This window comes from Trachypithecus francoisi, unplaced genomic scaffold, assembly GCF_009764315.1.
Source record: "Trachypithecus francoisi isolate TF-2019V2 unplaced genomic scaffold, Tfra_2.0 Lachesis_group8, whole genome shotgun sequence".
Classification (NCBI taxonomy): domain Eukaryota; kingdom Metazoa; phylum Chordata; class Mammalia; order Primates; family Cercopithecidae; genus Trachypithecus; species Trachypithecus francoisi.
Window position 1 is genome coordinate 57,111,058 of NW_022681473.1, and position 16,164 is coordinate 57,127,221.

General features: G+C 50.6%; 1 protein-coding gene across 3 annotated transcripts in view; it reads left to right on the top strand.

The window, feature by feature from the left end:
- LMO1 (LIM domain only 1) overlaps positions 1-16,164 on the top strand; it is a 54,048-nt gene that overhangs the window by 14,753 nt on the left and 23,131 nt on the right. The gene's annotated exons all lie outside the window — the stretch shown is intronic.

Below are 16,164 nucleotides of genomic sequence, written 5' to 3' on the forward strand. Positions count from 1 at the left end.
AATCAGCGGCTTCGGGGAGAATCGGACTCCAGAGCTCGGAGCAAGCGGGAGCGCGGGAGGACCGCGCGAAAGCCGGGGTGCCCAGCAGGCGAGGGGAAGGCGGTTTGGACCCTCGGGGCACATCTCCATGAGAGTGACTCGATGAGAAAGAGAGCCACCTCTTGTGCTGGCCCGCTATCTCCCTGTCTCTTTGAGCGCGGAGGCGGGAGTTTGGCCTAGAGGAAGAAAGTGTCCCACCGCCGGCCAGTAGCACTCGTGCGGGGGCGGCTGCGAGAATGGCAAGGACCTTCCGTGATCAAGCCTCAATGCGCCCTAGAAAACTGCAGGGCACGGGAAAGGTCGGAACAGGGGAGCCCATAGCTGCTGGAAGCCACTAGCAGGTGGTCCCATAGACCCCAAAGCCTTCCTGGCAGGGAGTGCCCTGCAGTTAAGTGTCCTAGAAGGTTGGGGATCCCAGCCCCCTTGAGGGGAAAGCCAAGTGGGTGCCCTAAGATGAGTCCCCAGGGTCAGGAGAGAGGCAGTACCCTGGGTGTCCCAGGACCTCCGGCCCTGTAGGTGAGGCCTGTGTGTTGGTGGTGTAGGGGCATTTGTGATTGTTGCTGTCCTCGCTGCTGCCGGCGTTCTGCGATTGGTGAGGTACCAAAAGGGTAGGTTTACTTTGAGTCAGCGAGAATCCTCTTAAAGTGACTGTAGTGGCCATCCTCTGACCTTCCACTCAGGAGTCTCTGCTGGGCCCATGCCCGCTGGACCCGTGCCCTCTGCCCCTGGGGCAGCGTTGTTGTTATTGATGTGACCAGTTGGTGAAAACGCAAAGCTAAGTGACTTGCTCAGGGTCACACAGGATGCTGGCATTGCTGCTGCCAGGTGCTGATGCCCCCAGGCTGCCTACCGCCTTCTGAGACATCCAGCAGGGAGGTGGAATTTGAAGTATCTGGCCTGGGGGTGGCATCTAGGAGGCTCTGTGGCTCTCAGTATGCGTGTAGGAAGAGAAAGGATGGGGGAAACCTCAGTGCTTCTAGGCTAGCTGGGGTGGGACATCATCTTCAGTATATCTTCTCTATTCACAAGGACCCCTTCCTTGGAGCCCCATGTAGGCCATCGGAGAACTTCATATAGAATGAAAAGGAGAAGAAGGGGTCTGGGGTCAGGCCAGACAGGGAGGGAGGAGACCTTGATTTAGTGCCTTTCATCACGAACTCCTCGTGTTACTTTGGAACAGTCATGCTTCACTTTCCCTCTTGGTAAAAATTGAAGGGCTTGGAGAAGCCAGGGCAGAGGGCACCCCCTTGGTACCTGGGGATACTGTCACTATGGGGAGCATGTAGGGTTTATCTTTAGCAGAGGTTATTTGGCATGCTTGGCTCCCCAGGCCCAAGCCAGGAATCCAGAAGACTCAGGCTCTGTACATGGGAGGCCTCAGGCCAGGGAGATTGGTCTCATGCCAACAAGATGACACCCCCTACCTGCACCCAGGATCTTGCTCTGCCCAGGCACCTCATGATGCCTCTGGCTCTGAGATAATACAAAGGGTTTCAGATGCGCCTTGAGTGGGAATGGATTTCTGGAGGTCATTTTAGCCAGCTCCCTGCCTCCAAATTGCGGTGTACCTCAAGCACCCTGGGCAAATGTTTCTTCTGGTTTCTGTTAGAGCTGTGAAACAGAGCTCCAGATGCCCCTGCATCCCCAGCCTGTCCAGTCTAAACAATATGGTGCCCACTACCATGGAGCTGCTGGGCTCTGGGGTCTTTTACAGCACAAGCACAGCCACTGGGGTCCTAAGCAGCCACCTATTCTTGTCCTGCCCAGCCTATAGCTGTCTTTCAAAAGCAACCTTTCTGCTCATGTGTCTGCACTCCACTCCCTGTTAAGAGGAGTCTGGCCTCCCCTAGTTCCAGGAAACCTTGAAGATGGCACCTTCAACTGGGGGAGGGAGAAAGGTTCTGGATCCGCTCATCTGCTCCTCCAAACCAACCACCTAACTCCTTCCTGAACACTTCTGCCCTCTCAGCAGGTGGCTATCTGAACTGGGTGGCAGCATTCCCCCACCCCCCAGGTCTCCCAAAGAGTGCGTTCCCTGCATACAGCACCTTTTGTCTGGCTGCAGCAGGGACTCAGGGCTGCTATTAACCACCCCCAATGCCTTTTCTCCACCTGACAGCATCTTGTCGGGAGAGGCTGGGGCTCCTCTGGTTGAAGTCGGGTCTGCCAGCTGCCGAGGACCAAAGCTCCCGCTCTGCTGGGCTGCAGGGCTTTCATGTTGCACTTCTGAAAGATAATAAAATATCAATCGTTTTGCCGTAGCAACGGGTTTAAGAGACTTTCTGAAGTATTGAATCGTCAGAAAAAAAATTTTTTTTTTTTGCTTTTAAGCACAGTGCATTATTAATAAAGTAATCCATTAGGTCGAGCAGTGAAGGGTCACCACAGAGATGAAAAGATCTGTTTTGCAAATGGTTAAACTTTGAGTTTTAAGATTAATTGCTTTCATTTGGATGCTTGCTCGTGGCCTAGCCATCTCCACTTTACTGGAACTCAGGGTCCGGGCTTTCTAAATGCTGCTGGGTCTGCCTGTCAGCGAAAGGCAGCTGAGCTCCAACTTTCCCGGAGAAACGGCCCTTCTTCCCCTGGCACCTGCGGCTTGGGCTGGCACCAGGCAGTGGGCTTTTGGGGAGGGTTAAAGTCCCAGGGGAGCAAAGAGAGCTACAGCTCTGAACCCTACCCAAGTCAAATGAGCCCTTGGGCTGTTTGAGAAGAGGCCTTTGAGTAGGAGCAGACAGCAGAGAGTCTGAGAGGGCCCAAGAATAGTGAGAGCTTTGGTATGTGGGGGACTGGGCAGGAGAGGATGCTGGGGCATCCAGCTGGGGATGCTGGGATACTCTCAGGTGCACACAAGAGAAGGGCAGGGCTGGGTATAAATGGTCTTTGCAAAGGCCCAGCAGGAAGGTGGGGATGACCACAGGAAGCAGCAGGCGGGTTGTGGAACTAACACCAGACATGATTCCTAGAGCATTTTTAATAAGTAAAAATGCCCAAGAGAGTGAAGCTGGACTGAGGAGGACCAGACAGCGGAGTCTTCAATTGTTAATGACCGCTAGGAGCACAGCCTCCACAGCTGACTCAGTTGATCCACCAGAGCCGGCACATGGCTATGCTTGGGTACGAACCAGCCCTTGCTGGGCCACCAGTAGGATTTCCTAGGATAGACCCTCATGTTCTAGGCCACAGAGAGTCCTGGGGCCTCTCCTGGCAGAGTGTGCTCACCACTGTCCCAACCCTGGAGGGGCAGGCAGGCCCTGATGCTGTTCCATGCCAGAGACCCCAGCCCATCAGCAGGAAGGCAGAGCCAAGTGGACACTGCTGCCTGCTGAGGCCTGGTAAAGGCCTTGTGAGTCTGGCAGGGTGGGAACCAAATCGTGCACTTGCCCAGTGCCTAGAAGCAGGGGAGTGGGAGGGTTACCATCTGCATCTACCATAACCAGCCCCAGCGGCAGCCCTCCTTTCTGCTGGGAATGAGGCATCACATCCTGAGCTGCACATACAGCTGCTTCCCCTTTCTGCCCAAACTTAGCCAGGCAGAATGTCTGTAAAGATGGGTAACCCCCCACCCCACACACACACACACACACACACCCGAGCCTTGGGTGAAGAAGCAGGTGCTTCTCTGTTCCCTGCTCTTCCATTCATTTGCTCACACAGAGCAGCACTAAGAGGGGGACAGGGAAACAACATAAATTGGTCTGTCGTCCAGAATCCATGTCTCGCTAATGTACCCAGATTAACTCAACTGTAAATTGTCTCCTTGGATGGTGGTGTCTTGCTAAAAGTTTCCCATATGATTCATGATTTGGATTGCTTTTAATGGCTATTGGCTAAGCAAGCCAGTGACTGTACAAGGTGATGCAATTGGCATTAGTGAGGGGAGGCACGGGAGCGTGTAATGCAGTCAATACTGCATTAACTACTGATGCCCAATTACAGAGAGCAGGAGAGAGCCTTTCAGGAGCATTAGGACTGGGGGAAGCTGAGATCACTGGCTGCTGCTCGCCTAAAAGCTTCACCCTTTGGATGCCGGGGCTCAGTGCTGGCATGGCCACTCACTTGGCCTCTGTGGTTGTGGGAACTGCCTTTTTCTCTTGCTGTCTGTTTCTGAACATGTCCCACAAAGATGCCTTTAGCACATGAAAATGGACGTTTCCCTAGAGCTGGGACCTGCCTCTCCCTCCCGAGAATTGATTCCTTACTCCACCCTGTGTTACCCTGTGTCCCAGAGTCAGACCAGGCGGCTGCCCCATGAGCTTCCATTTAAGACACTTCACAGCAGGCCCTATTTGTGGGCAGCACCAAGAGGAGGTCTATTTTGGTCTCTCACCCTTGGAACAGATGGATGATTGCCAGTGAGCACTGGCAGTTGACTCCCTGTGGTCATGGGCAAAGGAAACACGAGGTTCGGCCATGGCCCAGGGCGAGGCTGCCACAATTAGGAGGTGGCTGTGGCTAGACAGGTGGTGCTGTCTGAGCAGAAGGCAGAGCTGTGATGGTGCAGCTAGGGAAGGCTGGGGGCCAGTGACTTGAGCCATGTTGGGGTCTAGAGCAGATGCAGGTCCAGGGAGTTAGGAGATCCCTCCAGAGCTGTGTTCCCATGTAGCAGGGAGGCCAAGGCCATTGCTGGATCCATCTCCAGGGTCTAGAGGGTCTCCCAGAAAGCCCTATTCAGGGACACTGAGAAGACTAGAAGATGTTAGGGCAGAAGGTAGAGGAAAGGACATGGGTGTCCCAGTGAGCCAGGTACTGTTTGACTTGCTGCCACCTCTGTCATTGCACTAAGCTATGCAGGTCCAGTATGTCCACTGTGATTTTGTGTTCCACGCCCACCCAGTGTAGAGGTTGCTTGCCTCCAAACCTTTGCCTCTCTACCTTCTCATCTCTACAGTGAGAATAGCCATACCTAATTGGCAGGATTATACTCAGGATTAAGTGAGATACTGTCCATGTACACATTTGGTGAGCCAGAAAGCCTCATGGCTGTGTGGAGCAACATTGCTCCGTGTTCAGTTACAGTATGATCTGAAATGACTCTGTGTCCACTCCAGTGCTTTGTTCACTGGTAAGCACTGGGTCTGCACCCTCACTCTGCCAGTTTATTTATCATGGCCCTTAATCATTGCTGCCTGGGAGGCAGGCTGACCTCACTACTTGCCCACGTCCAGATCCCCACGGCAGGTGGCACCTTGGGAAGAGGTCTCTAAAACCACTCTTTGCCAATTCCTCCATTTATAAGTAGAAGTCGAGGTTCAAATAGGGCAAAAGGGCTGCCTAGGGTTCCATGAGGAATTGGAGCCTAGAGCATCAGCATCTTTTTGCCATGCCTTCTGCCCTAGCCCCGAGGCGTGATGAGGCCGGGTAGTAGAAAACTCTGATTACAGCAAACATCAGCTGGACTGGGACCACGTGCTTGGGTGTCCCAGTTTTACCCCTTGCCAGCCTACTGACAGCCCAGAAGAAACAGTTCTATCCTCAGATGTAAGGTGAAAGATGCTGATGGACACTCACCTGTCCTGGTCCTTTTGAAGTGGAGAAGCCCCAGAGGTTCCTATGGCATGTATCCCATCTTGCTTCCCTGTCCTGTCTGGAGTTGGAGGACATTGAGACATGCAAGATGTCCTCCCATTCCCAGGCTTAGCTCTTTGTGGTGCTGCTAGAGTGAGTTTTCCTGGCAGGCCCATATTTGGGATTGGACTACACCAGTGAAGTCAACTTGTCCTGGCTTGCAAGATATTCTGTGCATCTGTTCCCAACTCTGAGTTCAAAGACACTGCATTGGTAGCTTGAAATCAGCCACAATTTGTACCATGGACATAAGCAAACTCTACAAATCAGGGCGTTTTCCCAAAGACTTGGTTGTTAAGCATGCATCAGCACATCACCGGATTGCATTCATCTGGGACTCTGGACCTACCTTTTTGTCCTCTGCTACTGCCATTCTTATCTCACCTACTATCTTTCTCCTGGTGCTCATTAAAACCAGTCTGACCAAACTTCTGCTACCCTGGCATCCTGCCTGAGGCCTACTGCTACTTTGACCATCACACTAAACTATGCAGGTTTAGTATGTCTACTCTGGTTTTGGGTTCCATGAAGACTCAGCATTTGCCTCTATTCCCTTGCTCCGATGTCCTCCTTGCCTGACATGCCCTTTCTCCTTTAGTTGGCTGAGGTTTCTCCAAGACCATTCCAGACCATGCTCAGAGACACATCCACCAAACCTAACAACCAGTTTGTTCACCACTGGTGGGTGTGTGTTCATTTCCTGTTCTGTCTAAGGCAGGAGTCCACAGTAGCTGATACAATTAGGGGAAAAGTAAAAGCAGGTGGTGTGAGAGGAGTGAGTAGGTTGGTTCAGGTTGCAGGGGCAGCTGCCCAGTATGAAGACCCATGGGCTCAGATCACTAGCTCCTCCCTCCATCCCTTCCCCTGGAGGTCAACTGAGCTTTCTTGAGTGGCCTCCTGTCTTCAGGTGTAGTCTGCTAGCATGAATCAGAAAACCTGGGTTTTGTCCCAGCTGACTGCTGTGTGACTTCAGGCAATGCACTGGGCCTCAGTTTTCTCATCCCTACAAAGGGTGAAACACCTAACTAGCACTTTATGTCCAAGCACACACTTGGTAAACCAGAAAGTTTCATGCTTGTGTGAATTGACATTGCTCTCTGCACAGTTACAGTATGATCTTTTGGCTTTGGCCTCTCAGCCTTTAGGAGTCATAAAACACAATAGCTATCATTATACTGAACCCTTACTTAAAAGTGCGGCATTGTGCCATCTATATGTATCAGGTAGTTATTGCTGCGTAATCAGTTACCCTAAAATGTAGAGCCTCAACACAATAAGCATTTATTTAACTTGAAAATCTGTGGGTCAGTGATTTAAGCAGGGCTTGGCTGAGCAGTTTTTCTGGTTTCAGCTGGGCTCACTCACACCTGGAGGATGGAGGATGGCTGATCAGTTGGATGCTGGGCGTGAAAAGACTGTGAGGCCCTCATTAGCCAGTAGGCTTGTCTGACTTTTTCTTATGGCAGAGACCGGTCCAGAAGGTGTGGAAGCACACAAGGCTTCTCTTTTTTGAGACAGTCTCGCTCTGTTGTTCAGACTGGAGTGCAGTGGCACAATCACAGCTTCCTGCAGCCTTGACCTTTTGGGCTGAAGTGATCCTTCGTCTTCAGCCTCCCAAGTAGCTGAGACTGTATCACCATGCCTAGCTAATTTTCGTATTTTTTGTAGAGATGAGATTTCACTATGTTGCCCAGACTGGTCTTGAACTCCTGGGATCAAGCGATCCACCTGCCTCAGCCTCCCAAAGTGCTGGGATTACAAACGTGTGCCACCACGCACCACCGCACCTGGCCTACACAAGGCTTCTGAGGTCAAAGTTTGGCACTGGGATGTTGTCACTTCTGCTGCATTCTATTGGCCAAAATAAATCACAAGGCCAGCCCAAGTTCAAAGGGTGGAGAAGCAGATTCTGCTCTTGAAGGTAGGAGGTCAAAAAGTCATATAACAAATGGTGTGGCTATGGGGAAGGGTAGCGAATTGGGGTCATTTTTGTAATCAGTCCACCAAGCATCTTCCATGTATAATCTCATTTAATACCCCTAAGAACCTTAGGAAGAAGCTACTATTACCCTCATTTTACAGATGAGAAAATTATTGTACAAAGAGATTGAGTAATTGGTTCCAGCTCCTACAGCTCAAGAGTGCTAGAACTGGGCTGTGAACCCAAGCAGGTTGACTGCAGAATCAGTGCGCTCACTCTCTGTGCTCTGTCTGCTCCCTTTTCCAGCTGTCAGACGTGAGGATGCAGAGAAAGACTCTCAGAGTTCAAGGAAGGGTGAGGAATCTTCGAGATGACTTGGGGTGGAAGGAAGCTTGCTATGGGCAGTTTGAGGGGGGCTGCCATGGGATCCCAGCTCTATTCCTCCCAGAGCAACCCTGGCAGGGGAGGGACCATAATGAGGTCAGTCCCCATTGCCTCTTTCAGGTTTTCCTCTCTGTCCTGCAAAGCCACTAGACAGCTTGAAAGGAAGTGATGCTCTGTGTTCCCAGAGCTGACTTAGACCTGGGCATATATGCAGATGCAGCGAGGTGAGAATCAATTCATTGGTTGGCCCCTAGCCTCAAAGTGGGGTGGTAAGTGGGCTGGTGAGAGGCCTGTGTACATTCATAAACCAGCTGATTGAAAAGCAATATTTCAGATAAATACAAGCCAGCGATCTATCAGTGGTTGTAATAAAACCCAGGCTTCAGGCTGTGATTTTATTTTGAAATAATAAGAATTGCTTGATTCTTTTTACTTGAGTTACCATGGTAATTCCGGCGTGGAGCAGTGTTATATTGATTTAGAAAGTGGACAGTAATATTTCTTTTGTGTTATTCTGTTTCTAGGCCTTGATTTCTAATTTCCACTTGGAGATTACTTTTATAAATTTCTTAAGTCCTTCCACTTTTTTTTCCTCTCACAGTATAATTTTCCTCTCATACGCTGCTATGTTCTGAGCTTATTGGTTTGCTCTTATTTTAAATTAAACTTGCTGGTTTCAAATATTGAAATGACATCTTTGTCTGTGTCTGTACTTTGGTTTAGCAAAATATTACAGTCTGACGCTTTCTGCTTAATAATTTAAGGGAGGCATTCTGTCGGCCCTCACTGGGTGCTGATAACTTATGACTCAACCAACGCAGGCCTTAAACTCCTGACATTTTAATATTGTGTGGCAGGAGTGGCTGCCCTTCTTCTCTGAGTCTCAGTGGGGAAAAATTCCTGTGGTACCCCAGAAAGGAGTTTTAATAATTCAACTTTGCTGGTTGGCACGATGACTTGATAGAGAGCAGGAGGGAGACCCACTCTTGCCAGACAAGTGGGAGCAGTGCTGGCCTGGGCTCCTACAGTCCTGCTCCATCCTGCATGTCCTCTCCCCTCGATCTTTAAAAACCCTAATCCCTGACGACAGTATCCAGGAAGGACTGAGTGGGGCTACCTGTGGGTGCCATCAGAATGTTCAAACTGTCTGATTCTCAGTTTTCCTTTTGTAAAACAAGCGGAATTAGCATGGGCTTTGAGTCACACAGGTTCAAATCCTGTCTCTGCTGCTAAGTCATTCTGATGAGTAAATTCTACTAATAATTTCAAGTAGTAAAATGGGTATGAACACGGTTACCTTTTAGGTCTGTTGAGACTTGATCAGGCAAAGCTTCTGACAGTCTTGCAGATGACTGGTGTCATTTCCCGTCCTCCCTGGGGTACTGGTGAGAGCAGGGGAGACAGGGGAAGTGGATGTGCTTTGGAAAACTTGCCCTGCTCCAGACAGGCCTGGAGTTCCCAGCCCTGGGAGGATTGCCCTTTGGAAAGGACTCACGGCTGTGGCTCCTTGAGGATGTAAGGCAGCCTCTCCCACTTTCCTCCCCTGCCCAGCTGAGGGCAGGGGGCCTGGGTAGGGCAGCTGGAGACAGGGCTCTGTCCTCTGGGCTCCTCTCCTCAAAACACTCCACCTCAAGGCCTGTGCTCTAGGAGGAAGTTCACAACAACATGGGTTGTGAGGCAGAGAGCTGTCTGCAGGGCCCCCTCTCAACGGCCTGAGGAGAGGGCCCTTCTCTACAGAGTATGTATGCCAGTGTGACAGTGTATTAATTATCTACAGCTGTGTAACACATTACTTCCAAAATTAGCAGCTAGAAACAATACCCACTTATTCTCTCATTGCTATGGGACAGGAATCTTTATGGGGTTCTCTGCTCCGGGGTTTCTCTCAGACTGTGATCAAGGTGTCACCTGGGGCTGTGGGTTCATCTCAAGATTCATGTGGGGTTGTTTCAAGCTCAGTAATTTAGTTGCTGGCAGAATGCAGTTCCTCACGGGCTGCTAGACTGAGAGCCCCCATGCCTTGCTGGCTGTGGTGGCCATGCCGTATGGGCCTCTCCAACGTGGCTGCCAGCTTCCTGAAAGCCATTGAAAGACACTGTCTGCTCACAAGAAGAAAGTCTGTCTACGAATCACAGATGTGACATTCCATCACCTTTGCTGTGTTTCCTTCCTCGGGAGCAAGCCACTAGGTCCAGCCCACACTCAAGGAAGCGGGGCAGATGACATAAGGGTGTGAGTGCCAGGAGGCAGGATCACGGGGGACCATCTTAGAAGGTGGCCTGCCATGAGAGGCCAGCCTCTGGAATAGCAGCTGCCTCCAGAGATAATGCCTCGCCAGCTCCATTCCCAGGAGGCCTCCTGGGTCACCTCATGCCAGGGAAGGGCACAGATGTCTCAGAGTCTATCATTTCATCTTCACAACACCCTTGGGAGGCTAAGAGGACAAATACTAGCTCCATTTTGCAGAGGACTAGGGACTAGATTGTGTCCAGAGAGGAAAAGATGCTTGCCTGGGATACCCCAGCAAGCTGGCATGTGGAAGAGTTCAGGCGAGAACCAGGCCCCGCCTGCCATGAGCCTGGGGAGGTGGCGGTAAAGACACTCGCGGGCCCTCCCTACCTCTAGCTGTGGGAGGGATGGTGCTGAATATGTGCGGACACACACACATACTCTCACACACACACACACACACCACACGCACTCACACATACACACACACACAAACATGCACTCCCACATACATGCATGCACACTACACACCCCCATACACACCACGCACACACCTATACACACACATATACTCACATACACACATTCACACACACATGCACACCTACCCACACAGACAGACACACGCACTGTCTCTCACACACACTCACACACACACACACACACACACACCTGGATCAGGGCTGGGAGCTGCTGTATTTTGTTCTCACAGGTGGTCAGTTTTCCAAGGCTGGGACGGCCCTACAAAGCCACCCCAGTGGGGTCTATCACCCCAGGGTTTCCCCTCTCAGTCCGCCGGGATGATACCCGCAGAGGAGGTGAGGGTGATCCTTCCTGAGCCAGCCTCCCCGCTGCTGTTGGATGGAGGCCCCACCTCTTTCCTGGCTGTTACAGGGGCAACAGAGGCGGCGTTTTGAGGCAGCCTGAGCAGAGGTAGTGTCGGCAGCTCCTCACAGGGGAGCAGGATGGAGGAGGCTCTCCTGCGGGCTGGAGCACTCCCGTAAGCAGGTTGGTGAGCACAGGGCTGGGCGCCAGAACTGCTGCATCCACATCCCAGTTCTGCCACCACCTCACAGTGTGTCCTTGGGCTGGTCCCTTCCCCTTTCTGGGTCTTGGTTTCCCCATTTGCATTCCCAGAGTGCCTGCCGGCTTCATACCCTGTGGCGGCGTATATGGAGACATCACTATTGGGGAATGGGTGTGGCAGGGCCAGGCCAGCAGAAAGGAACTCCCAGTGAGGTCTCTTTCTCTTTCATTGATCACCTAGGGTCGGGACACAAAGTTTCCCAGGTGAGAGCATCTGTAGCCCTCAGCCCTCCACACTTGGTCTTGTCACACTCAATCCAGGTGTAAAGCCCTGTCCCCTGCTGTCTGCAGGTACAGTCTCAATTAGGAGGCAGAGGGGACCTCTGGAGTAGGTTCAGAGACTCGAGGCCAGTGAGTGGAAGTCATAGCCTTGGACTGAGAGTACCCCAGTCAATTACATCCTTTTATGGCTGGGGAAACTAAGGCACTGAGAAGCGTCTGCTTCCTTTCTCAGCTGAGTGTCTCTGAGATACTTTCTGAGTAGAAATATCTGTGCCCAGCAGACGCTGCATCCGACTGGCATGGGGCCTTGAGGCTGCACCCCAGCTCTGTCAGTCAGAGGCCATCTCTTCCAGGCAGCCGCTCTCCCCCAGCCAGAAGCTGTTTCCCATCTGTGGGGCATCTTCTCGGCAGGGGCCAGGGCTCTGGGGAGCAGTGGGCAGTGGGCAGGGCTCCCTCAGGCACCTGGTTCCAAGTTGGTACTACACCCAAAGGAAGAGTTCAATGCTTTGACCTGCCTTTGTGCCCTGAGGATGTTTTCATGCTATTCTTTGATCCTCAGAGTGCTTATCAGATCACTGCTAAAATATGCCTTCGACATGAGCATAAGATCTCATTAGTATTATTGAGATATTATTCTCCAAAAAAAGATCCATGAAAAAATTAAAATTGGTTGAAATAATTAACACAAAGTAAAACTGGCAACAACTAAGACTGCACCTGGTAAAGGATGTTACTGACTAAAAATTGACAGAAGAATCAAATCTTCCTGAAAAATTTAGATCTGCTGAAGTTGGCTCAGGAAACATTTTCTGGTAGAAATAATTGCCAGAAAAGAAATCCCAACAGTGGCAAAAACTCTAATTTGTGAGATTTGATGTGAGCCAAAAGCTGATCATAAGCCAATAGTCACCTTTAACAATTTAAAAATAATTGATCCCGATGAAAATAATCTCCACAAAATTCAAAAAAAATGGGGAAGGGTGAAGAAATGGTTTAACATGAATGAATAGAAAAGTGATCAAGGAATTAAATTGACTTAATGAAGCTCATTAAGAGTTACTTTATTGATGAAAAATTCTCAGTGTTAGTATAATTCTTATCAAAATGTAGATGTTAAGGGCTAGCCCCTACTAGTAGATGCTTAGTAAATATTTGTTGAGCGGATAATGAATGAATGAGTTTATAGGTGAAGGTCAGGAGAGGATCAGAGAGAATCAAAAGGATTCCTTTGTCCCAGAAAGAGAACAAGGAACCCCAGGTTCAAGACTGCAGAGGCCATTGTGACTGGAGCTTGGGGCATCATCAGTGAGGCTGCAGGGTGGTCAGGGCTGGCAGCGCCACATTGTGCAGAGCCTTGCAGGCTGCAGGTAGCAGTTCCAGTTTTTCTACATCCTCAGGGAGCGCATGTGCAGGTTTGTTACATGTTACATGGGTATATTGCATGGTGCTGAGGTTCAGGGTATGACAGATCCTGTCACCCATCAGTGTCTGTTGTTCTCATCTTTATGTCCATGTGTACAACAGGACACCTTTGAATGGCTTGAGGTAGAAGCAAGATTTTTGCTCAAATTTACATTTCATTAAGACCATTTGGATTACTCTGTGGAGAGCAAATGGGAGGGGATAAAACTAGAGGCAGAGAAAGCAGCACATGATGGGGAGGGAGGGGTTCTTTTTCAGCTGTACAGACGGACCTCTCCCCACGCCTCCAGCTTCAGATGGCCCCACATTCCTGCCTGCCTCCCTTCAGTTTCCTCCGGAGCTTGCAGACTGGGTCTGTGCAGGGTGAGGCAGGTGGGGGTCTGGGTTGGTCAGAGGAGGCAGTTGAGGTTTAGGAGAGAAACGGTGCTGAAGCTGTGGCCTTAGGAATGGGAGCTCATCTGAGGTCTTCTGGTGATCAAGATCCTGGCTGGAGCTGCTCAGCTCCCTGTAGCAGGGCTTGAACTTGTGGCCAGAGCTGGAGTTGAGCTCCAGGGAAGGTAGACCAGAGGCCCTGGCTGCAAGCCTGTCCTTGCCCAGCTTTGTCCCTGAGGCCCTTGCTTGCCCAGCCCAGCTTTGGCCTGAAGGCTTCCCCAACCCTTCACTTCCTCCTCTGCTGCTGTCATGACTGGACCATGATCCTGCCTTTCTAGGCTCTAAGGGAGGGAGTCAAAAACTGTGGGCCTGAGGCAGGTGGGAGGACACCAGGACTGGGAGGCAGCAAGTCCAGACCTATCCAGCCACCCGACAGTCAGTCCCTGACTCCTCTGGCCTCCTATGATCTGTCTGTAAAGTGTTTCTTGGCCCTCCCACTCTGGGCCAATGTTCTTTCTCCCAACTGGCTTTCATAAAAGCTGCTGATTCTGGGAAAGAGGCATGGCTCAGGGTCTCCCTACCCTTACCTGTTTCTACTCTAGTCCACCCTCAATTATATTCAACTAGGATCAGTCCAGAGAAGAGCAGAACTTGTTTGAGGCCTCAGAGCACCTCCGTATGGTCTGGGAACTATGCCTAAGGTCTTGCCTCTGCAATGAGCTGTCCCTCAGGGGAGAGGTCTGTAGAGTGGTCTGTCTGTAGACTGAGGTGTCTATAGTGGTGCATGGTACCATTCCTGCCTGTCTTCCCAGGGTCTGGAGACCCACCAGCCCACTCCGTGCTGTCTCAAGGGCATACACTCTTCTCTCTGTGGTCCATACTACTGGGAATCCTGCCCTCCCTTCCATGGTAAAGGCTTTGGACTCACTCTCCCAAGAAGAGAGAACCCCCAAGAGCGCCAGCTCAGACACACGCAGATGTGAAATCTTTAGAATTCTTTGAAAGCGACAGCAGCGGCATGAGGACCTGACCACTTGCTGCAGGGGTAGCTATCTTTTGACTTGGTAGGTAACAAGCATGAACTGTGGATTTCAGTCCTGCTCTGCGGTCCTCTGACTGTGGGCTCTCCGGCAAGTCTTGTTCTAGCACCCACTGCTACTGGGTGTTATTGGGCAAACCACTTAACTTTTCTGAGCCCTGGTCACATAAGTTAAGACCCACAACATCCTCCCTGTCCCCTGCACAGAACTCAAACGAGAGAAAATGTTTTCATGTGTTTTGGCCTACCCGAGGAAGTGTTGGTGAGAACACAGTGGCTGCATAAAGGGAAGGGTATTTGCAACATGCACTCCTGCCACCCTTTACCTTGAGAGGGCTTCTCATCCCTGGGCCTCATAGAACTTTGGGAGAGAAATTTAGAGAAGTTCAAGGGTAGTTTCCCTAAGGTGCAACTTCCCAAGACAGCATTTCATGCTGAATCCATGTAGACTCAGGGAACTAGCCTCATGACTAGAAAATGAGCATGTGTCCACTTGCCTCAAGGCCCAGATAGTCCTTTCAAGTGACCAGAGCTGTCCTGTCTCCTCCATAGGGCTCTCTCCACTGCGGGAGAATTGGAGGCTGGTCTGCCTCTGCAGAGATGAGGCCTGAGCCGCTGTGACTACTCTCAGTCTATGCCCGTTCATTCCCAACTCGGGGGCAGGCAAATGCCCATGCCCCCGTGCAGCCCCAGCTCCCCCTGCTGACCAGGATGCTTCGTCTTTTTGGGTCATCCTCTCAGATTAGCTACAAAGGGTACTGTCCCTAGTCTGGGCATGGTGCTCTCCCCTTCCAAAGGCAGCCTCGTTGCTTTCCTTCCTAGCCTCCTGGCCTGGATCTAAGCTGGCACATCCCTGTGCCAGGTGGGGCTCACAGGCCTTGGGAGAGGGCAGCATCCCTTACCCAACCCTGCCTGAGGGCCTGGAAGTCCTCACTATGATGCTATTCATTATGCATGTACCATTATGCACATACTGTTATGTACTTGTGGTATCCAAAGTTGGACAAGCTCAAGGTCCTGAAAGAGGGACCCCTCTGCCATGGGCATGCTCAGTTTGCAGGTAGGGCATAGTCCTTGAAGGATGCAGAAATTTCAACAGACACCTGAGAAGACAAAATGATAATGCAGTTGTAGAAGCAGATGGGCCAAGGAGAGTGATGGATCCAGTAAGGTTTCAGTTTCTTGGGGAGCAGGGCTGGAAAAGTGGATGGAGTCAGATTTCTGGATGTGGGGGTCTGGGGAAGGAGGTAAGGGGGTGCTCTGGAGCCCTTTCATGACTTTCATCCCAGCAGGGGCATGGAGTGACCAGGGCCTGCCGCCTGTGAGGGTGGCTGTGGGGCCTCCCAGGTCCCCCCACCTGGCCGTTTCTAGCTGCTACAGGTTATTGCCCCCCTTTGCTGACCCCAGGACTGAATATTTTATGAACTGGTTTCTCCTGTTCTCAAAGGAATATTTATTTTGTTTTTGTTTGTCTCATTTTATAATAGCTTTATTGATTTATCATTTGCATACCACAAAATTCACCTTTTTAAAATATATACTTTAGTGGTTTTTAGTATATTCACAGAGTTTTGCAATCATCACCATTATCTAATTCGAGAACATTTTTATCACCTCAAAAAGAACCTTCACCCCATTAGCAGTCGCTCCCCATTCCTCCCTCCCTGGCAACCACTAAACTACTTTCTGTCTGTGTAGCATTGCCTGTTCTTGACATTTCATATAAATGGAATCATGCAATATGTGGTTATTGTATCTGCCTTCTTTCTTGGCGTAATATTTGCAAGGTTCCTTCATGTTGTAGCATATGTCAGTACTTCATTTCTTTTGTGGCCAAATCATATTCCATTGTATGGATATATCATGTTTTATTTATTCATTT